This window comes from Pipistrellus hanaki (genome assembly GCF_964339955.1).
Source record: "Pipistrellus hanaki genome assembly, chromosome: 4".
Classification (NCBI taxonomy): Eukaryota; Metazoa; Chordata; class Mammalia; order Chiroptera; family Vespertilionidae; genus Pipistrellus; species Pipistrellus hanaki.
In genome coordinates this window covers 44,125,010-44,148,897 of record NC_140506.1, presented here as the reverse complement: position 1 = coordinate 44,148,897, position 23,888 = coordinate 44,125,010, and the positions used below count along the sequence as shown (strand labels likewise).

Genomic DNA, 23,888 nt, shown 5'->3' with positions numbered 1-23,888 from the left:
TGCTATGGGAGTTACAATTCAGAGTCAGGCATTCTTCTCCAACCTTCACTCTTAATACTGCAGATAACACAAGAAAGAATACAGACTCAAACTCTTATCTCCATTAACACTTAGAGCCCATTAACTCATTTGTGAGTTTATTGGCTTACTTAAGTTATTAGATTAGTGACAGAATGCTAAGCAGAGCAAGTGATTTTAATGGAGGTGAGAGCATACTACAGGACTGCTAAATCACAGGACACCAGCTAAGCAGTGGGAACAGCGAAGTGATGAAAAGTCAGGGAAGTTGAAAGGCAAAGCAGAAGGCTCTGAGGATAAGTCCCACTAATTTTGCAAGTTTGCCTAGAGGTGGCCCTGAGAAAGTTATACAGGCAGATCTTTCAGTAATGCAAATAATTAGAAGGGTAGAAAGTGAAAGGAGTGTATTATTCCTCAACTTTTTTTTTTTTAACAAATCTTTTTGCAGTGTTATGCAGAAGTTAACTGATAACAGTTTATGAGAGCCAATTGTTAAATTTTCAAAAAATGTGGGTGTTCATTTAAGTTTACCAGGATGGAAGTAATTTGCTCGAAGGAAGTTCTCAATTATTGCAAATCAAGCTTCCCACCATCTCAGCTCCTCCAGACTCCCACCCCTGAACCCCCACACCCGCTACGTACACAGAGTGGGATTGAAAACGAAGGAAGAAATGAGGTTTGACCACCATGCCATGGACTTGGAGGGACTGCATCTTTTCACTGTGGAAAGAGGAACTAAAGCTGCTCTTGGGAGGTGAAGAAAGAATGCACTTCTTCCCTATGGTTCCTTGGGACCACATAAGGAGACATAAACAGCCTGGCTTGACATTCTTAGTTTCCTGCTTTTCTAACAGCACAAGATACCAGGAGCCTGCAGTTCACAAGAGGGAAGAATGCATAAAGTGGAGGAAGGGGCAAGGGTGATTGGTGGGACTGTGGGAGACCAGTGGGGATAGATGTAGAAAGTTAAAGCTTTTAGGAGCATTATTGACTCAATGGTTGTGTAACATAACAATGACTGAGGCGAGCTACACGATATGTCTTTGAAAAGTGGTTCCTTCTCCACTGTTCACTTGAGTCCTTCATTCTTCCAACTCTTCTCCCTGCTCAGGAGTTCATTTAGTTTGGAACTGGTTTAGATTGGAGAACATCAGGGGGAAAGAAAGGGGAAAAGGAAAGGTTTATGAGAGGCTGAACAAAAATAGACTTAAGCAGACAGAGGAAAATAAAAGTTAGATAAGAATATAAAAGATTCCGGTTACTAAACTGAAGAAATCATTACTGAAGGTCCTCCTTTCACTTAAACAGCATGAATAAAACTCGTCCAAAATAAATGTTTATCCTGCAAGCTGTTTGGAGAGTCAAGGAACCTATCTCATGCAGGTGTTCCATGTGTGAAATGCCAAAACAGATCATAGAGGCCCCAAACATACCATATTGTGGTTCGAGGGAACTCTAAAGGAGAAGGCACAGTAAGAAGAATAGGTGGTTTTCAAAACAAAAGTGTATTTGTGCTTGAATGCCACCCTTTAAAGACATTAGTTTGTTTTAAGCAGATATACTTTTTGTGCCATACATTCCATATATAAAGCAATTATACTAGTAAAATTTGAGTTTTACATCGCAAGGAGAGGGCTTGTGAATTCTTGAAGAAGATATGGCTTTTCCTAAAGGATACAAACTCAACTTCAGGTCATTACAAATGAAATTTACTGTAAAAATTATTGCAGAATAGCTTGAGGGCTTGATTTGGCATGCTCCTGCGCGAAGAGCTCCTGGAGAAGTTGTGGAAACTTATAGCTCTATAAATGCCAGCTGGTGAAGGCAGGCTGCTCATGATCTCAATGATCTGAACGGAAGAAGAAAATGCAGATATGAAAAATAAAAGGAATTAGAGCAAAGAGAAACATCAGGCTACCTACTTGGTTTACTCAAAAGACTATGGCAAAAACAGGTTGGCTATTGCTTAGGCGATATGGGGGGAAAGGAATAAAAAGGATTAAAAGTCCCTGCTGCCCACGTGGGCTTGGAGTCCTTGAAATTCATTTGTATATCTATCAATGAATGTTAGTCATTGGTACTTTAGTAGGCACTGTTATATATATATAGGATAAACACTTATACACATATCCCAAACGTTTATACATAAATATATGTATGCAATATATATATTCTTATGTATACATATGTAGAATAGAAAAAAATGTAAAACCCGCCTTCTAGAAATTTATAGTTTAACTAGAGGCTTGGTGCATGAAAATTTGTGCCCTTGCAGGGGGGCTCCCTCAGCAGTCCAGGATCCCTCAGGGGATGTCCACCTGCTAGCTTAGGCCCACTTGTGGCTGAGTAGAGCTTCCCCTGTGGGAGCCCACTGACCACCAGGGGCAGCTCCTGCATTGAGCATCTGCCCCCTGGCAGTCAGTATGTTTTGTCATTCTGCCATTGGGGTCAGTTTGCATATTACCCTTTTATTATATAAGATTGAGGATACAAGATAAATCATTTAAGTTATCTTTCTCTCTTAAAATTTTTTTCTAAATAATTCCCAGATGGATGAATAAATTCAAAATATGACTGATTTTGTTGATCCTTTTGAAAATCCTTCAATTTCTTCTAATCACCTGCAAATAAAGCCTTAAATTCATGAACATGGCATAAAAACTATTTTATAACCTGTGCTTTTCCCAGGTATCCAATCCCTTACCTCTACTTCCCTTTTTACTCCTTTTACAGGTAGCTCAGAATGCCTTTAATTTTCTTTAAAGTTCTTCGCATATGTCCTCCTCGCACCTGAGAGTTGTCTCTATAGTGCTTTAGTATTGCATTGAACTCATTGTTTTGTTTTTTCCAACTGCATTTGGAACCTCTTGGAAGGCAAAAACCATTTCTCATTTGTCTTTGTGTCATCAATATGGAGCAAAATATCTGGCACATAACAAATGTCCAGTGCACAACAAATGTTTGTTAATGACTAAATTTGAGACTAAACAGTGCTAAATCTGTTAGGAATTACATGTGGTAAGGGAAATGAATTTTTCTTTTTTCCACTACCAACAAAAATTTGGTGATTAGACTAATAAGTGTTTCTCTTTTATGTAAAAGAATTTCATAGATATTCATAGAGTTGGTATGGTAGACCCACAATTATCAGATCTATAATCCAGTTTTCCCCTCTGTGGTTTTCATGCTCCAAGTCATTTTATGAACCAGGATGATTATTGGATTTACAGCCATCATGTATGTGTTCTAGGCAAGAAAGATAGAGGAAGCAGGGAGAAGGCAAAACAAAGCAAGCCCCAACTGATTCAGCTCCTTTAGAAATTTTCCCTGAAAGCCTCACTCCAGTTCTTTTTCTTACTTCTCATTTGTGACCATCATCATCAAGGAAGATTAAGAACCATAATTCCTTAGGTGGGCATATTTCCTCTTGGAGTAAAATTAATATATGTTTTACAATGAGGAAAGTAGATTTTTAGTAGGCAAGTGTCAAAATAAACTGTACCAATGACCAATTTTAAAGGAGTTTTGAAACTATCCTAATAGTTGAAGCTTCCTTGCAGAGAGGAGATTTGGAATATCCATAAATGAGCTCTAAGAGGTGGATAATATTGCTTAAGTACTATGGCAGTTAGTAGCAGGAAAATGCCATGAATAAAGTTTAGAATTAAAGATCAAGTGTGGTAGGTTTGAATTACTTATTGTTTGCTATTGGCCTTTGCCAGAACTTTTTGATATAGAGACTGTATCCTAATCATTATGTTTCACCAGCATACAATACATGGTACCTAGTAGATGCTCAGTCACTTCTGTTTCAGAATTGATATGAATGTATTAGAGAACATGTTTGGAGACATTTTTGAATACACATAACAAGTTGGACTTAAGAACATACAAGAACATGAGAGAATTTTGAGAGGAATGACATAATGAAAAAAAAAACACATTTTAAAGGACCAATTTTATGATAAAGGTGCTGGAGAAGGCCATGGAGAATATTTCAGAAGTTCAATGTGAATAAGTGAGGGATTTATGTAAAGGGAAGCAGTAGATTACCAAAAACAAAGAATGGTTAAAAAGATTCTTTGATAGTAATTGTTACCTTTGTCCCCTGATATTACCTTTTTCCTTTGTCTGTTTAGTTTTTTTTTCTGTGTCAATTATTACCTTCTAATATACTATGTAAATTACTTAATTTTTACATTAATATGTTTTAAAGAAAATAGGAAGCATTGTGGTTTAGTTTGTTGGATTTATAATGCTTGCCTCACACCTGAGTTAGAGAGAGAAATCTGGGATTGAAAAGTAAGTTCAGAGCTGGAGATAGATTTAAGAGTTATTGTAATGGAGTTATTTATTAAAGTGGTAAAGTAGGAGCAGTACTACAGTGACAATAATGTATAGTGATAGAAACAGAAGGCAAAAGAAGAGGTAATAAAGATAAAATTTCACATAATAAAATGTGAAATCTTATCTTTAAGTGTAATGTAATGATAAAAAATGTAATGATAAATATTTGCAGTAGTAAAACCCTCTTCAGGAAGAAATGCATCTGAGGCACAGCACAATATGTAGATCTTCTTTCTTCTTCTCATGTCTCCCCCAGTCAGGGGGAGCAGAGTTAGTTAAGACAGGATAGAGTTTAGTCAGAGATAAAAATGCAATGAAACCTTTATTTTTATTTTCATGGGTTGGATCCAGGTTGCTTTTAAATTTTGGCCCAGTGCACAAAATTTGGGCCTACAGGCACCCAGGATCCGGGCTTCCCTCCTTCTGGTCAGCCATAGGCACCCAGGCCTGCTGCAGCCACAGGAGATGGTGAGCAGGTGACTTTGCCTGGGGTGCAGCCGCAAGTGCTGGCACCTGGACCACAGGGTGGGTGGCTTTTTCATCTCCTGGGCCACAGCCAGCTGCAGGTACTGGTGCTGCAGGTACAGCTTCTTTGTTTCCCAGGCTGTAGCCAGCCTCAGGCACTGGCACCAGACTTCTCCAACCCCCACAGGCCTGGAGCAGCAAGGGGGCGGGCTGCCACAATGGTTTCAGGTTAATTTGCATACTCACTCTGAATGGCTGATAGTGTAGCAGAGTGACAGTAATTTGCATATTTCTTTTTTATTAGTATAGACTATAGGCCGGATGCACAAAATTCATGCAAGGGCCTTGGCCCTGGCCCCTGTCCGCCTGCTGAGGCTTTGTCTGAAAGGAAGGATGTCTGGTCTAATTAGCATTTTATGCTTTTATTGTTATAGATGTATGTGTAACTTTTATTAAAATTAATAGAAAGTGATGCTGATTTTGTAGCTCTGGATACTGTCATAAGAAGTTCTTTAGATGCTCAAAGCCATGGGTTTTTGAGCTATTGCCTTCCATTAACCAAAATTCTGAGAATGATCTTGTTTGAGTGAGAGATTGTGGCTCTGTAGAATCACTTGCTCTTAACTTTCTCATTACTCTGTTGGCTTCTGAAACTCATTTTTTTTCTTCCTAAATCTCCCTATGAACTATATCTTTGGTGAAGTGGGTAGTAGTGAAGAGTGGTTTTCTGGGCTGTTTTCACTCTGGTAGAAGCATGAGGTAATTTCATTTTGGGTTAGTTTTCTCTCAAATCATATGAGCTGCAATGTAATATAATGGCTCCATGTGCTTAATTTTTCAACTGATAAAACTTCAGGTCTAGATGGTGTGGCTCAGTAGGATAAAGCATCCATTATCCTGTGCACCAAAGGTCATGGGTTTGATTCCAAGTCAGGCCACATATCCAGGTTGCAAGTGTGATCCTCAGTTGGAGATGTATGGGAGGCAACCGATCAATGTTTCTCTCTCACATATATGATTGTCTCTTTCTCCCTTCCTCTTTTTCTCTAGAATCAAGGAAAAACATATCCTCTGGTGAGGATTGAAACACACACACACACACACACACACACACACACACACTCAAACACACACACACACACACACACACACACCCCAAAAATAATCCACCCAACTTCATATGGTATGTATGTATTCACATTATCTATCTGTCTGTCTATCTATCTATCTATCTATCTATCTATCTATCTATCTATCTATTATTATCTACCATATTTTTCCTGATAAAACTTTATAATTTTATAATTAAGTTGAATTACTTAAGTGATAGGAGTTACCAGTTTCTAGAAAGTCTTTTCCAGCCTTATAAAAAGTAAACTTCTCATGTGATTCAAGTACGTATGCAGAAAATGCAAAAGGCCATGTTGTGGATAAGATGGACTCAGAAGAACTGAGATGGCCAGAAGTGGGTGTGATTGTGCAAGTGATGCTTCCGGGACAAGAAGGTGCTATGTCTTCTTAAAAACTTATTAAGGGATTGTTTAGAAATGCTTGATAAAGGACCACATTTATTAACTTTCTCTGAGCTGAGAAGACCAGGAGCAAGTAAAACACTAGGAAAGGCTCAAAGAATTGGAACTTAAAGCAAATTTAAGTTAGCAAATATTTATTGAGGACTTGTTTTGTTCCAGTATTGGTGAGCAAGACTGATATGTCTTTAAGAGAAATTTTCATGCCCTAACTGGTGTGACTCAGTGGATAGAGCGTTGGCCTGCAAACTGAAGTGATATTTTTTTAAAAAGGCTAACTCATTATCTACCATAACAAAAGTAAGAAATGGATAAAATTGGCCCTAACTGGTTTGGCTCAATGGATAGCTCATTGGCCTGCGGACTGGGAGATCCCATGTTCGATTTTGGTCATTTACCTTGGTTGTGGGCACATCCCCAGTAAAGGGTATGCAGGAGGCAGCTGATCGATGTTTCTCTCTCATTGATGTTTCTAACTCTCTATTCCTCTGCTTTTCTCTCTCTAAAAAATCAATAAAACATAATAAAAAAAGATAAATTTTTATAATAGAAACATTAAGACTCTGACTATTTTTTAAGGGTTTCTGGTCTCTACAGATATAGTTTGTCCTTGAAAGAGAAACCAAGGGCGAGTTGGTGGTGCCATCAGGTTGTCGGGTTGTTGGTATTTTTGAAAGTAATGTTTTGCTAGTCTCATTGATTCTTGGCATGGTAACACTATTCTTAGAGGATAATGAACTCTTATAGCCGTATTTTAAAGAGTGAAGGATATTGTGCTGTCATAGAAGGATAAAGTTTAAGCTAAAAATTAAGCTAACGTCTCCATGGCAGTTTATCTATAAAGTTTATTGATTTTGCATAGTAGATCAGGTAACTTGTCATCTCTAAATTATTAATGCCTAATTAGAGTAAATTTGTGACTCTTTTTGGAAATAGAACTGAGTCGTGTCAAAAATTACATTAAATAAAAATCCCTTACATTGAGCCCAGGAAACTTAATTCTACTATAACGTTTTGCAATGAAAACATCTGCAATTCTACAATTCTAATTCCAATTTGTAATTTTTCATAAAGTAGGCTTCTGAATATTAGAGATTATAATTACCTCTGGATATCTCTCTATATTTCCCTTCTAGACTTAGAGCATTTTACAATTTATATTTAATGGAAGTCATTCTCTCATTATCTGATAAAGTAGCCTGACACAGAAATTCTAGAAGCAAATTCTAGGCATAGTTTTTCTTGCATTTTACTTTTGTTTACATTCTGACCCCAGTTTTATTTGAAGAAATTATTTATGAAGCTCTTTTTCCCCTTCTTGTTTGTGAAGCAGCTCTTGGTCTGTATGCTGTAGAGTAGTGTTCTCATCATGCATATATTTAGCACCCTAATCTCTCAACCAGTTTTAGCTGCTTGTTATACTTTTTTGACATTTTTTGTATGCCTTCTGACATCTGCTTGCAAACTCCTGCAGCCTTTTCAATCCTGATATTCACTTGTTTCATCTGATGTTATTATCATTCTCCTTAGACATGCAGATGTGTTGCTTTTCTTCTAGTCCTGTCCTTTCAGTATTGCTAAAAAAAAATTGTTCTCAGACCCACCCCCATTGCTTGTTGATTGGTTTGTTGCTTGTTTATTGTTATACTGCTTTCTGCCTCAGACCTCTAGCTTCAAGCTCTTGAGAACTGAATACCTTCCATTGACTTTTTAATGCAGTCCATTTTAAAATGCACACACACACACACACACACACACACACACTGTGCAATAGATACTACTTCAAAGAAAGTAGTATTTAATATCAGCTTTTAGCAGTTCCAACAATATGCATTGCAAAACTGTTTCCCAAGAGCTTGAAAAGCCTCATAAAATGAACACGTGTCAGAAATAATTTTATAAAATCAAGTAATTAGTAACCTATGGTGCTATCTCATCACATGGCACCACTTGGTGTCAACAATTGTCCTTTCTAATCATCAAAGCTGAGTTAATGGTTTATTTGTCTCTAATACCTTGTAGATCTACTACATTATCGGAGTGGTAATGAACCTGAATATAATGCAGTGTTTTCTTCAGATGTCTGAATATTTCAAAAGGAAGAATCTTTTGTCTCCCTGGAACTGAGCCACACTTGTAATGCAATTGATATCTTTAGAAAAGATGTCTGCAGGGATGCAAGCACACCAAGCCATGATTCCAGGTAAGCCAGAACATGTCTTGCGACCCTGAAATAATCCCATGTAGTGGCTCAAAGAGCCATGAAAACTTAGGTCTAATGCTACATTCCTAATTTCTGAAACAAAAGCTTTCTTCTTCTGTGTTCCAATTATCAGAAGACATTTGGGTAGTAGTTAATTGGTAAAAATCTGTCAGTGCTGAAGGTGAAGCAGTAAGGAGCTCAGTTTTCATCAATGCCTAACGGTGTGATGTCTCACACGTAATATTTAAGTCAGTAGCTTAACCTCCCTTGAATATTTAATGCAAGATAAACTACCAACACAGCATTTTGAAGTACTTAGGTAACTATATTTGGGTTGAGTTTGAATGAGCAGCAACATATTTCTTTTAGTAGCATGAATTAAAAAAATAGCTGTGTACCTGATGTATTGCTATTCAAATCACTAATAAAAATTGGCACATGTTATTTACATTTTATTTATGATATCAGACAATGGTTTATAGGAATATTCTGAATTATTAAAAAAATTAAAAATTTTAAATAATTTAGCCTTAAAAACATTATCTTCTATAACCATGATAAAAATCTTTCTTAAGGGAAGTGAAGTAATATTTCTTTTATTTATCAAACTTTGGGCATTTTCTTTACCATCCTGGAGGAAAAACAGCAACAACAAAAACAATTTAAAAAGGCATTGTTTCTCTGAAAAAAATTGATGTCTCCCTAGATCTTTAGACATTGAGCTAAGTACATGAGTTATTGAGGTGAAATAAGTTGCTTTCAACAGTTGTTAATATATCATTAATAATCATACATGCAATAAATAACAACACGTGAGTTATTTCCTAAGAGATATATGACTGCAAATTGCAGTAACAAATCACAGTGTGCGTAAAGAATGCTCATTACTCTAGCGTGTACAGAAGCTGTTTTAACAACTGTATTCTTTATGGTGAAGCTCACCCTAATTAGCCTTGCAGATTCCTCGGGGAATGTGTGCGGAATGTTTGACATTGCGATGCTCTAACGAAATTGGGGGAGGAGGTAATCATTTCTGCACCAAAAAAGCACCAGGCCACAAGCCTGGCTTTCTACTCAGTTCCTTGTTCTAATGTATGCGTTGTGGTGAAAATAAGTAGCCTTTTCAAACAAGTAGATAATCAGGGTGTTTGGAATTAAATAACTAATTAGATTAAAATTAAACATGAGAGGCCGAAAACCAGTTTGGCTCAGTGGATAGAGTGTTGGCCTGTGGACTGAGGGGTCCCGGGTTCGATTCCGGTCAAAGGCATGTACCTTGGTTGCGGGCACATCCCCAGTGGGGGGTGTGCAGGAGGCAGCTGATTGATGATTCTCTCTCTCGATGTTTCTAACTCTCTATCCCTCTCTGTAAAAATAATCAATAAAATATATTTTAAAAAAATTAAACATGAGAGCTAGACAGCAATGTGGACTAACAGTTCTTTCCTCAATGGTGCCCCTTCTACCATAACAGGTGCATAAACCAACCACATATCTATGAGTGCTTGAACACCAATATTTGTAGCTACAAATGTAAAGAAGAACACACTTCCTCATCTCTATTGTATTTGAAAGCTAAGTGGACCATACATTTTGAAAAATAATAACAAGAGAAAAACAAGGTTGGGGCACACAAAAAAGCAGCATGTTTTGTTTTCCCTTTCAATGAAACATTATATGTGGATTCTGCTGCTCTGCTAGCTTATAGCTTGTTACTAAATCAGACCTTTCCTGCAGTGAAAAAAATTGCATCTTTTCGTTGTAATCCTTGACAGCTTAAAGTTTAATGGAGGCAGTTTTTTTTTTTAAAGGTATATAATGGGTTGACACCATGGAAGGCTGCTGAGAGCTCACAAACTCAGAAATAGCATGAAATGCAATAAGAACAAGCTCTTGCTGATTTTTTAAAATCATAATTTTTCTATTCTTGATAGAGAAAGCTAGAGAAGGAAATAGCTTTTTGTTTTGTTAGAGTAAATTGTTTCTCTTATCCCAATCAAACCATTCTCTTCTACCCTGGAAGAGTTTTAAAGAGGTGATTTCTTGAAAAGGTAAGGAAGAGTAAGTTTATGCAGCTGAAAACAGAGAGAAAGTAGATTTCTGCCTGAGAGTGGGTGTAAGTACCATGGAAATCGCCAAGAGGGGAACTCAATGGAAGGGACAGGTTCTGCCTCTGCTGGAGAGAAGAGGCAGGCGATGGTGCAACATCACTGCTGACAATATCACGCTGCTTGACACCAAAGGTCATGCTTGGTTACATTTCAATGTACAGATTCCAGAAAACCATCTCCAGACAACATGCGATCGGGAGTGTGGCCGAGGCAGTTCAGAGATTACACCTGTAGGAGGCTTTAAGACAATCTTGACAGTTGGCACCAAGATTCCTCTTGGGGAGATATAGTGCTTGGTTTATCTTGGTTTGGTTTCTCTTAGGTTAAGATAATTTTTTGATAAATGCTTAGAATGAGAGGGTGGTCTGGGGTGATAAGTCAACTTTAAGGGAATATGATGGCTAGAGATAAGAAGAAATAACTATTTGATATAATAATCAATAGGAATGTGAAGGGTTGAAAAGGAGGGGAGCAGAGGAAGGAGAGGAGAAAGGATAGTTTAAAAATGTAACATGACCTGAAGTTTTTCTCCTTTTACTAACAAAGCTTTGTGTTATTTAATCACTTTGGATGGTTCCAATATAAAAGCCTGTTTTTCTACAACATTCAGGGAAATATGCCACATACAAAGAAAACTCCTTGCATGAGTCATAATTTATGGAAAATAAAAAGGGAGCAATGAAAATATTTCTTGAAGGAATTGATATGGAGCAAAGAGAAGGAAACATCCTTAGAGGTGCTGGATAATAACAGAATATTCAGCAGTGAGAACTAGAGTGAGAAGTAGCTGTGAGAAGGAGCATGTGAGAAGGTAGAAAAATATCTGGAGGTGAGCCAGAAGAAATTTGTTTTCAACATGTTTACACTTCCTTTGAAGAAAAGTATTTACTTTTATCTAAAAATCTTATTTTATATTGTGCCATTATACTTTTTGACATTGTTCTCTGAATTCTATTAATTTCAGTGGCAAAAGTTGTGATCATGAAAATGCAAATAACATTAATTAATTTTATGTTGGTTTTGAGAATAAATTGCAATGCTAGTTCACAGGTTGATTGATTGCTCTCTGAAGCTCAGTCAGATTATGATCAAATGTTGAAATACCCAGATTTGAAATACTATTAATCATAGAATTTTTTAAAAATTGACTGGACAAAACAATAAGGAAACTAAAATTTGCAATAAAAGGTAATTGGGATATATGATAGGATTATTTTCTAAACATATACTACCAATATTTTCAGAATCTTAATTAATTTTGTCTTGAGAACTTATTGTAAACTAAACAATATTCTAAATACAAAGTAGGTGGTACTTATGGTTCTAGACTTTGATTACCCCAAATATGAATTTTTTTAACCATGTTTTTTAAGCCTCCTTTTAAAATGTCTATGACAAAGTTTGGATGTGTTAAAATTTGGGTGCAATGTTCCACGTATTTTTTAAAAATGTATCATTAAATGTAAATTGAGTCCTAAATCAATACACTGAAGAGTATGAGTCCAAAGTCAAATTTAGAACTCATGCTCTTCAGTGCATCTCTATTGAATGCCAAAGTTTGAATTTAAAAATATAACTCAATATTTTAAAAGAAATTTTGAGGGTACTCCTAATTAAATGTAAATTAATAGAACACACACAAAAAAAATGTACCGAACAACTATGGCATTCAATGTATTCTAGGTATGCTAGAATGTTTAAAAAGGACATGGACTTTGAACTTAAATAATTTATAGTCCAGTAGAAGAAATCACTTACTTAAATGGGCTGTAGTGTAAGGCAGGAAGTAAGAAGTGCTTCAGGAGAGCTAAGAGAGTAGTGCATTGGGTAAAGCAGATTAGTTCCACTTTTTGTGAAGGCTTCCTGGAGCTGTGCTGGAAACCAAAGAGTATTTGAGGGGACGAACCTGACAGAGGCTATGTGCATATGGAGGGATATGATAAAGAGGCGTTAAAGGTATCCAGAGCACGTTCAGAAAGGCAAGCAGGGGGAAATCATGATGCACCTAAAGGGAAGAATGGGTAACTTCATGAGGATGTCGAACCTTTGGTGAGAAATGATGAGCAAAAACATTAGGAAGATAGGTCAAGGATTGAATGCTCAGCTGACAAATCTGTACTGTATTTGGTCAGAAATGGGGAGTCCTTGTAAGTTCATGATTAGAGTAAACAATGTTAAAATCACACTTTAGAAGGTTAACTTGGCAGTAGTGTGTAGGGAATTGAGATGAGGTGATTTATTTATTTACTTTGGAAAGATTTTTTTAGTGGCACAACTAGTGGCCCAGATTCTCCCCCCCCCCCTTTTTTTTTTTATTGGTGCAACCCATTTTGTTTTGATTCTGCACAGAGTCAAGAGTCAACCAAATAGTCATCTTTGATCAAATATATTTACCACTTGTAAAAATCACCCAATCTTTTAGAAATGAGGAGCGGTCTTCCACTAGCATGAAGAAAACTGATTATAAAGCACCCCTTTAAGAACTTACTACCATTTAAAACATGTAATAAGAGATAAATAGCCATGATTAAAATAGGACACTAAAGCTACCATTTCTTGAGGGTGTCCATGATTGTACTAAGCCATGTGTGAATTGTCATGTTTAATCATAAAACCACTCTAGGAGGCAAGCATGTTACTATTTCTATCTTATATATTTAGAATTAAAAGGCTTTTATAGGAAGATGAAAAAGACCAGCTTACAACTGTATTGACTACCTCAAAATGACATACTGGCAGAAATCCATGGGTGTGCATTGAAATAATTAGTGCAAAAAAAGAATGCAGATCATACCTGTGACTTCTTGAGCAGCAGCTCTGCCAGTGCACCAAGGGGGTTACAGAGATTGCCTTTGGACCGCCAAGTTAGACCTGAGTACCAGAGTCACAGCTGCAGGATGACTGTGAACCACCATTAGAGGGCTGTTTTTCAGGGGGAAATAAAGACAGTGTGGAATACTATGATGTGTAAGCTCTAAACAGGAAGCCCCCTTGGTGTTATTTTAGTCAGGCCATTAGTGTGTCCAATTTTGAGAGCGGGAAAATTAGCTGAATGTAGAGAAACTACAGAGCGTTTTGAGAGGAAGAACTTCCTTTAAGTGATTACGATGCAGAACTTATTTTCTATGAGATGCAGTAAAACTGAGTCAGTATTAGCATATGATATTGCTTTTATTACTTGTTGGCCGTGTGACACATCATTTATCTTTTTGGATCTCAGTTTTACATTTGCAAGATGATAGCATCCTTAGACGTTTCTTAGCGTTAATGTAAATGTTAACTAAGGGTTGGTATTACCCCAGACATAACTGAGGTAGGAAGGGAATATTTTCTGCTAAGGAGACGATGTGTACAATGAGATCACAGGGAAAGGCAAGCCTGGAGCATTCGGGCGACTGGCAGTAGGCACTTTGTTAAGGAAGATGGGAGTGGTGAGTGTTGTGGAGTTTTGAGGAGTGAACATGAAGAGTCAGCACTTAAGGAAGGGACTAATAGGGGCTTAGTGGTTAATATCATGGGCTCAGAAAACAGATGGTCTGACTCAAATTCTCCTTTACTGTTTGTTAAAATGGGCACGAAGCTGGTGCTACCTCTGACTCTATTGTGAAAATAAGGTTTTAAGTACTTTAGAAAGAAGAGGCTGTCACTCAATATCTAAAACAAAAAAGCTGAATTATGGCATGGCAAGCAAAGGAGAACAGTTCTCATAAGACATAGTCTCTCTGAATAAACTATTAGAAGTTTGAGGAAGTGTGGAGGTTGGGGATTGGCAAAATTTTAGAAACTGGAGTGTTTAGCCACGGAAGGGTGGCTACTGCAGTGTGGTTCTTACGCATGGCTGAGCTCAGAAGCATGGTTATTGGAGTGAGGCTGCTGCTGATTGGACCGTTCAGAAGTGTGGTTACTGATAGATTAGTATCTGATCGAAGTGTCTGACGTCAGGATGGGCTCAAAATTAGTTCTCGTGGTTACTTGCTATGACTAAAGAATAATTAGCCTTTTCCTTTCTTGAATATAGAATATAAGATCATCATTTTGTTCTCAATTCATTTTAAGTACTTAGAGTAGTGCCTACTCTAAGATTGGTAATTTTCCCCCATGAACACAATGGAGATTATCTATGAAAAGATTTTTTGCAATGGAATGACATTATCTTAAAACAAAAGCTAAAACATCTCTAACACTACTGGGGTCAATGAGGAAAATACATACATGAAAATTGTATTTTATTTCTCTGAGTTTATGTGTATCAGGGGTGTTGATCTCAGGTGCATTTTCTATTCAGTCATAGTGGCAAAAAAATAAGGAAAAGAAAAAGAAATAAAAGTTATTGATACTTTATATAGCCTTGTGGCAAAAACACCTCCCTCACCAATTTTTACCAATAAAAATAACTCACTTTGTATGTTCCAAGGAATTTTCACATTCAGGGGGTAAAAGAGAAATCAACTAATGCTGTAGTCTAAATTAAATGAAAATTCATTATACAAATTATTGTTAAATTTGAAACAGGTGTTCTCTTCCAATTTAGGAAGATAAGAAGTGAGAAAACTACCACAGATTTGTTATTGATTTAAAGTGTTCTTAAAGTGAATAAGAAGTTGAATTCTCAGTGCAATACTTCTACTGGTGAGTTTTCTTCTGAGGAAGTGCTCTTTAATAAAGAGGATTTAGGAGCTATCAGGAAGAAAAAAAAATAACCAAGAAAGATATGTGTTTATAATATTTTGGCCTGCCAATCTGGTTGGCCACATAATCGGGGAATTCTGATGCTACCGGTTCCAAAAGAAAATTTTGATTTATTAGTTGGCATCTCCCAAACAATGGTGTCTTTAGTGTCTGTTCAATTTTGGAAATGGCCAGTTCTACCCTTAAAAAGAACAAAGAGATTAACAATCCAGGACAGCGGCAGGGAGTCTTCTTAGAGGGCTCTCCTTCTACTGCCTAAAAAATAGAAACACAGAAAGAAAAATATTACATACAAATCTTTTGGTAGGAATCTGTCATCATAAAACTCAGTTGTTTTCATGTAATTGTAAGAATGCCCACGAAGTTTGAATAAAAGCAGACATTCCTCTTGTATACTGGACTCACTTAGAAGAGATTTAGGGGATTAATGTATTCTTAAAAATCTCAATCTGATCACTTATAATGCAGTTTGAAGTGGAATTCTGTGCAAAAGGATCACTGGTATATAACTTGATTTTCTTGAGCCATTCCACCTCAAAAGGCATAATGTTACCTCTTGATGCTCTCATGATAAGATACGGAAAGGCCAACCTTAGGAGAAGCATTGCAGGGAACTGAAACATACTTAATGTCTAAGTCTTAGTTGGAATAAGTAGTCTCAGATCCAGCAAATCAAGTTTTCAAAATCAAATATTCTGTAGTTGCTACACAATGTTCACTTCCCACCCACAAATCAAGCTTATATAAATTTATGTGCCCATTCTAAGACTACTCTATGTACTCATTTCCCATAAAAAATCAACCATGTCAGCCGAAGACAGTTTTGCTCAGTGAATAGATTATCAGCCTGTGAACTGAAGGGTCCCAGATTCAATTCTGGTCAAGGTCATGTACCTTGGTTGCAGGACATCCTCAGTAGGAGGTGTGCAGGAGGCAGTTTCTCTCTCATCGGTGTTTCTAACTCTCTATCTCTCTCCCTTCCTTTCTGTAAAAAATTCAATAAAGTACAATATATTTTAAAAAAATCAACCATGTCTTATTGCCTGCCAGGGAAAGTTATATTTAAATAGAAATAGTGGATTAATGGTGATTTGGTATAATTTTATATTGAAATTTGACAAAGTTTGGGCAAGCACTGTGACTTTGCATTTCACTCAATAGTTTTTGATGGGTGTGTATGGAAATAAAAAGTATTGAAATTAAGAAGTGATGGGTGCCTAATTTCAAATTTGCCATAATCAACACCTTTAGGTGGAGTTAGATAAATCATCATACGCAAAATTTCAACTGAGACAAGTAGGTAATTGTATAATCACATAACTGTTACATGCACTACTGTTCAACATACAGTAAACATTTAACAAATGTTACAGAAGAGTGGCGTCAGTGTAGGCAAGTAGATGTTAAAACAAAGGGAAAGTTCAAAGCCCTCAATATGCATCCTGGACTGACCCTACTTATCTCTCCAGCATTGTTCGCCACTAATCTTCCACTGGCAAACTTGAAATGCCAGCCACAGTGATTACTATCCATTCCCAGATAGCATCTCTTCACAATGGTCTCTTTCCTGCTCTCTTGTTGCCTTCTATTCATCCTTCATTTAGTTACCTTGAGTAATCAGCCCTGATGCACTCACATATCCTCACCCCTGAGTTTGTGACTCTCCTATAGATTTTAACTACTCTGTAATTTCTTTATTATAAAACTAGAGGCTCAGAGTATTAAATTCATGGGTGAGTATGGTCCCTAGGCCTGGCCTGCGATCAGGGCCATCTTCTCTGGCTGCCCATAGCTAGCCCCGCCCCCCATGCCACCAACACCCGTGCCCCTTTCGCCATCGGGTGATCGATGCCTGACAGCTTGGGAAAGGGACAGAGAGGTGGTCAGTGTGTCTCATATTGACTGGTCCAGTAGTCGTTCTGGTCATTCTGCCATTAGGGTCTTTTTGCATATTACCCTTTTACTGTATTATATAGGTAGAGGCCAAGTGCACAGGTGGGGGCTGGCTGGCATGCCCTGATGGGGGCTCCGGATCAGGATGGGGGTTCCTGCTGGTGGTTGGGGCTGGCCTGGGCAAGAGGCTGCGGTGTTCTGGTCTCTGGTCATTCTGGTCATTCTGTTTTGGTTGCTGGGCTTTTATTATATAGGATCTATCCTATAGTTAGTAATTTCCATACTACGTAACTATTTACCCCAGGAGCCTTTGTCCCTCTGAAGAACAGGAACACTAACTTGCTTATTCACCACTGCATCAAAGGCTTTAATCCTATGCCTGCCACATGATAAATGACTTAATAATTATTGATTGAATAAAGGCTTGTATTTGAAGCAAAGGTAATATCAAATGCTTTACAAATAGGGTATCCCTAGGTAAATATTACATCATCCCCCTTGAGTTCAAGCTACCAGGAGTGAGAAGACTCCATTTTTCTTCTAAGCATATTACAATAATTAGATTATTTTAGAGGAAGCTGAGGCAGTGAACTCGGCCTATGGTATATTCACTTTGACATTAGATTCCTATGAGCACTAAATAAGATTCATCCTATATAATAAAGAGGTAATATGCAAATTGAGCATCACTCCAACACACAAGATGGCCATCCCCATGTGGACACAAAATGACTGCCACAAGCTGGCCTTCAGGGGAGGACAGTTTGGGGGGACCAGCCCTGCAGGGGAGGGCAATTTGGGGGAACCAGGCCTGCAGTGAAGGGCATTTGGGGGTGACCAGGCTGGCAAGGGAGGGCAGTTAGGCATCAATCAGGCTGTCAGGGGAGTGGTTAGGGGGTGATCATGCTGGCAGGCAGAAGTGGTTAGGAGCAATAAGGCAGGCAGGCGAGCAGTCCTGGATTGTGAGAGGGGTCCCAGATTGGAGAGGGTGCAGACTGGGCTGAGGAACACACACACACACACACACACACACACACACACACACACACCCCGCCCCTGTGCACAAATTTCATGCACTGGGCCTGTAGTTATAATTCATCATTGTTACTATGGAGCATATCTGTGTCTTTGGTCAAACAGTGTTCTCTCACAACCATATTTACAAACAAACAGAGGTAGTTTTATAAGCCATATTAAAATGTAAGTCTTGTTAATTTCAAAATCAAATGATAGAAGTATTAAAGCTAGTTCCATCCTGAATCTCTTATAAAGATCTTATTTAATGAAGCTCCAAAATGTGTTGTTGTTTTTTAAATGTGAACAAGCTTGTTTTTTTAATGATGTGCAGTCAATTAAATCTGTTGACATCATGAATACGATGTCATTCAGTAATCTCTGTATCTGGATGAAGTTTGGGCACCATAGACATAGACAAAGCTTCTACTTTATTTTGATTTGAAGAAATATGAACTTGTCTGGAAATACATACTTTTCAAAAGTACAAATAGGAAAATACTTTATTTTGATATCCTGGTAGAAATTATGATATTTTAACCTATGCATTTTTTAAAGTAGATGATAATGAATGTAAATCATTCTACAAAACAATGTGAGCTTATTTTCACATTTGTTTGGGATTAAACTGCATCGTAAACTGTTTCCAGATGTATGCTAATTAACTCTGCGGCAGAACCAACTACCCTACTTTGAGGGTTATAGACCAGATTTATGAAATCCTACCTTTTCAATTCAACCTTTATCACCACATTTTTGGTTATTAGGTCTCAGTTATGAGTAAGTCTATTTTGGGGTCTCTTTTGTCTCAGGGGATTGATAACAGGATATAGAATATTTCCCTTGTAGATAAAAAGATTGAACAAACCTAGCCTGATGTAGACTAATTTATTATTTGATAGCTGTTAGTAAAGAATTAAAATAAGTTAGTGATTTTCTAGCAAATGAATCTCAAGGTAAAAAAAATAAGGTCACCCTTGCATTGGCTTTAAATGGCATCATTGCCAGGAGCACCAGGAGGCCAGATTGAGTGGGCACTTAGCAACAGGCACGCCTCTGGGCCTGGACATTTTTGGTCACACACTAGCAATATTATTTTGATTCATTCAGGAGGTTGTAATGTGCCCAGGCCCCATTTGCAAGGGCTTGTTTGTGTTTGGTATTAATTTGTAAATGTAAAAGAATAAAATGATTAACAGTGTTTTTTTGTGAATTTGTGTTTGTTGTGTGCCAGAGAAAAGGGCAGGGGACCATGTTTTAAATAAAGACCATATTTACTTGCACAAATTGTTGCACAAATTGTCAGGGAAATGGATTCTAGAATTTACTATAAGAAATTGTTTGTTCATTGTTAATGATTTGTTTCATTTTGTTTTGGAGTAAGTATGTAAATATAAATTTTAAGACTATCTAGTTCTACTTTGATTGAAATATCAGTCAGATCCCTCACACTAGCAATTTCATTCATAGTTTTCATCTTTGTAATGATTCTGGTAATACTTAGAACACATAATGCCAGTGATGATACTAACCTATAGCTTTCAAGTGTCTCAGACTAAAATTATATACCAGAATTACAATTGTTGCTTCATTGTTTTAGTCACACATTTATTCAACAAGAGTTTGCTGAACACCAATTCTGTTCCAAATACCCTGCTAGGCACTGGTTAGCAAAGGCATAAGTAAAGATAATATATGTGTGTGTGTGTGTGTATGTGAGTGTGTGTATATAATTTATAACTGAAAATTTTTGTAAAGGAAGTTGAAGGATCTATGAAAGAATTAAGGAGGCTTTACCTAATTTAGACTGAGGGCCAGACAAGGCCTCTGAGCATGTGCACTGTTGAACTTGATTGCCTCACTATGTTAATGATACTTACTTAGCTTAAAGGATACTTAATAAGAAGGAAGAGTATTTTGTCCTCAAAATATTGTCATCAAAGCATTGCACACTCTAAATGGCTTTAGGGTATTTCTGTATTATATTGGCCACTGGCTCCCAAAATAATTTAATTCGGGATCACCAAAGAGTGGAAAAAATGGGAGTCACACTGTCTTGAGTAACTAGCTCTTCATGTGGCTCTCCCCAACACCCCACTCCTCCCAACCCCCAACATCCCTTTATAAATACACACTAAGATTAGCTCCCTCATATTCATTAGAGATCTGGGGATATTGTCACATAACCCTAAAGCTAACCTACTTAGAAAGGGAATATTCTAAAAATAGAATTGAAGATCCAACTGTATACTTAAAGCATTTTTGTTGTTTGTTTTGCTAAATTGCTGTTAATGGGATTATTGGGTTAATTCTGGCCCAGTTAATATTCTATTCCAACAAGCAATTTTTTTCAATATTATTTTTTCTTTGTCTACAGAAAAATACTGCTTCCACATGAAAGTACTGTGTCAATTGTGTGTTTTTGAGAATAAAAAATAAATTAGAGGATTAAATATTTATAAATTGTAATAACCTAAAAAAAAGAATATTTCCTATTATCTCAAATATTTTTACATTTTAAGCAAAGTTTCCTTTGGTGTGAAAAGAATCCTCCAATTCATGGCTGATCTCTATGTTGTACAAAATTGTGAAGTGGATAATTATCTGTCATATTGTTTTGTGTAACGAATATTTTGAATTGAGATACAGGGAGGACTGTTGAGCCAAATTTCAGTTCCTGTGAGTTTCTCCACTTTATAAAATTATATACACCTATAGAATTAGTGTGATGAGGGAGAAAAAAATCTGGGTCATAATTGCTATCATCCACACCAGAAAGAAAAGACATTTATCTTATCAGACCATAAGGATCCACTGAAATAGGTCTGAAAGGGTCTGAAGCTGCTGACAAAACCACAACACTGGGCCCAATTAACAATACCCATTTTTAATTAACAGTTGCTGACTCTTTGCCATTGAAATATTCACGCTCTAGGTGTGAAATGGCAACCCCCATTTGTCATATCTGTCAAAATTAATTTTGAAATCCCATGGTCTTCCTTCCACAGGATAAAAGTGAATAACTAGAGCATACCTGCCAAAGTTTAGTTCCAGGACAAAGACTAGGAAAATAGAACCTAGGAAACTGGTTGGATCAGCTTTAATAATCCAACTCCTATAAATTATCTTCCTAGCATTTCAAGTGCTGCAAATGATGTCAATATTTATTTTATACCTTGGGAGAGGGCATGTGTGGTATTTTAAAGTTATTATCCTTAATTCTTTTTAATTCTTTCATTCAAAAAAACATATTAAGCACCTCATAAGTATTAGACACTAATTTTAACTATGAGGCCACAACTATGAACAAGACGATGTGTTCTGGATGATATCACAATCTAATATTAAAAAAAAAGGAAAAACTGCCAGGTGTCTATATATGTGAATACTGTATTAGGAATGAGAGTGTGATCTCTTTACAAAGATGTGAAAATGTATCACCATCAGTGATGGCATGGTTGGGAAGAAAGGATAAAGAGCACGCAAGCTGCCTAAACCAGAGTAAGACTTTGTGCAAATTAAGCCTTTTACACATAAAAAGTTTGGCTTCAGGGTTAAAGTAGAATCTGAATCATTAGTGTGCATTCATTGAGCATTTAATGTAATTTTGGGAGTGGAAAAAAATAACACATCAGTTGATCCTCCCAATAATCTTATGAAGTAGATAGTATTATTTTCATTATATAAATGAAAAAAAATTATTTCAAAAATATAATTGACCATCTTAAAGTTACAGAGCTGGTAAGTGCAGAGCCTGTGCTAGAATGATTGATTGACAATAATTCATGAATTCATTTATTGAGTGATCACTATATATTCTGAGGTAGTGGAGACTAAAAATATAGAGATTAGTAAAGCAAATGCTCTGACCCCAAAGCTTCGTTTTTTGTTTGTTTTGTTTTGTTTTTTTTTTTTTCTGGTAGAGGTGAGAGGATTGTATATAAGAAATTATGACAAAGAGGAAAAAAAAATATAATGTATGTATTTTACCATTTGACAGGACACACAGATAAAAGAACAAGGGCCGAGGAGGGTGGGGGTGAGGGGGAGAGATCAACCAAAGGACTTGTATGCATGCATATAAGCCTAACCAATGGACACAGACACCAAGAGGGTGAGGGCATGAGTGGATTGAGGGACAATGGGGGGATAAGGACACATATGTATAATAATACCTTAATCAATAATAATAAAAAAGAACAAGTGCTAAATTCCTCCTGTGTGATTAGGGAAGTATCCCAAAGAAAATGATTTCTGATCCATTTCATGACTTTTTTTTTTTTTTTTTTTTTTTTTTTTACAGTGTCTGCCTTCCTTGTCCATTCTGGGTAAAGCACAGTTATCATTAGAGAAGAAAAGGAAACTAAAAACACTGCATTGTTCCAGTGCTCAAGAAGCTTATTCTAATTAAAGAGCAAAATACCACCTTTGAAGCAGAAGAAGAGCAGTGGGGTGTTCAAGGTTGTAATCATTGCCTAGGTCTCCAGCTAAACAAAAGGGAGAATCAACAGTGGAGCACTGAGGAGCTGTCTCCTCCTCTACACTGGGGAATTTACTACCACCAAAGGGAGAATTAAGCTGAATCTATCAACGGTAAAAAGCGAACTGAAGAAGGTTAAATTCAACAAAAAAATATCTGGAAATAGGATGGTTTGTTTAAAGCACTGTACTATGTTTCAGGAAGATGAACAAGACAAAAATCCCTGGAATATTTAATTGACATTAGATCTATTGTTATACAAACTCTGACAAGGAAGCATACAAATACACAGAAATGATACTCAGAAATTTGAGGCATTCAATGAAGAAGGAACATGTTAATAATTATTTTAGCAATAATGATATGTTAATTATTGAATTTTTAGTAAATACAGGTAGGCAAAAGGAGAAAAAAAATCTCATTGCATATTTTTTCACTATTAATTGGACACACACACTTTAATGAGATTGTACAGTGTATTATTTAGCACAAATATTTTCATATTATTGACCATTACTATCATCTAGTATTTTATTTTTAATGACTACTATTAATCATTATGTAAGTATACTACATTGTTTAATCATCAGCCCTTTTAAGGTACTTCTATTTTTTTTTACTATTATAAACAATTAATATCCTCATAGATAAACCTTTCATACTTTTATGGGTTTTCCTTGTGATAGATTTCTGAATAACTATTAGATCAATGAGTGATAAATATTTTAATACTTTAGTATGTGTGATCAATTCTGTTTTTAAAAGTGCATCAATTTATGCCCCTTTTGTTATTGTAAGGACTTTTTATTTTCTCCTAGTTCTAAGCCTCATTAAATGTCATTTCTAGCAGGAGAGGCAAAAAGTAAATTATATTGTATTGTTTTAATAGCATTTAATAATTATTGGTTATATGAATGTTTTTCTTTGTATTTTATCTTTTATTAAATTTTGGTGTTCCTCCTTTGTTCAAGTTCTTACTGGAATCATCTTGATTTCTGGGAAATGCTTACATATTAATTTGGTTGATTCATTACCCTCACATACAATTATAATGGGGCTTTTCACTTTGCATTTTTATATAGTGAAATCCAACACTCTTTTCCTTAATATTTTCTGCTTACATGGTGTCATATATTAAA

At 36.5% G+C, this 23,888-nt stretch overlaps 1 long non-coding RNA gene across 1 annotated transcript in view; it reads left to right on the top strand.

The window, feature by feature from the left end:
* LOC311621698 overlaps positions 1-23,674 on the top strand; it is a 28,221-nt gene extending 4,547 nt beyond the window's left edge. Inside the window, exons 2-3 of the long non-coding RNA XR_014794867.1 lie at positions 8,382-8,562; positions 22,573-23,674. This is a non-coding gene — a long non-coding RNA (uncharacterized lncRNA). The remainder of the gene's footprint in view (positions 1-8,381; positions 8,563-22,572) is intronic.
* Positions 23,675-23,888: the final 214 nt, after the last annotated feature.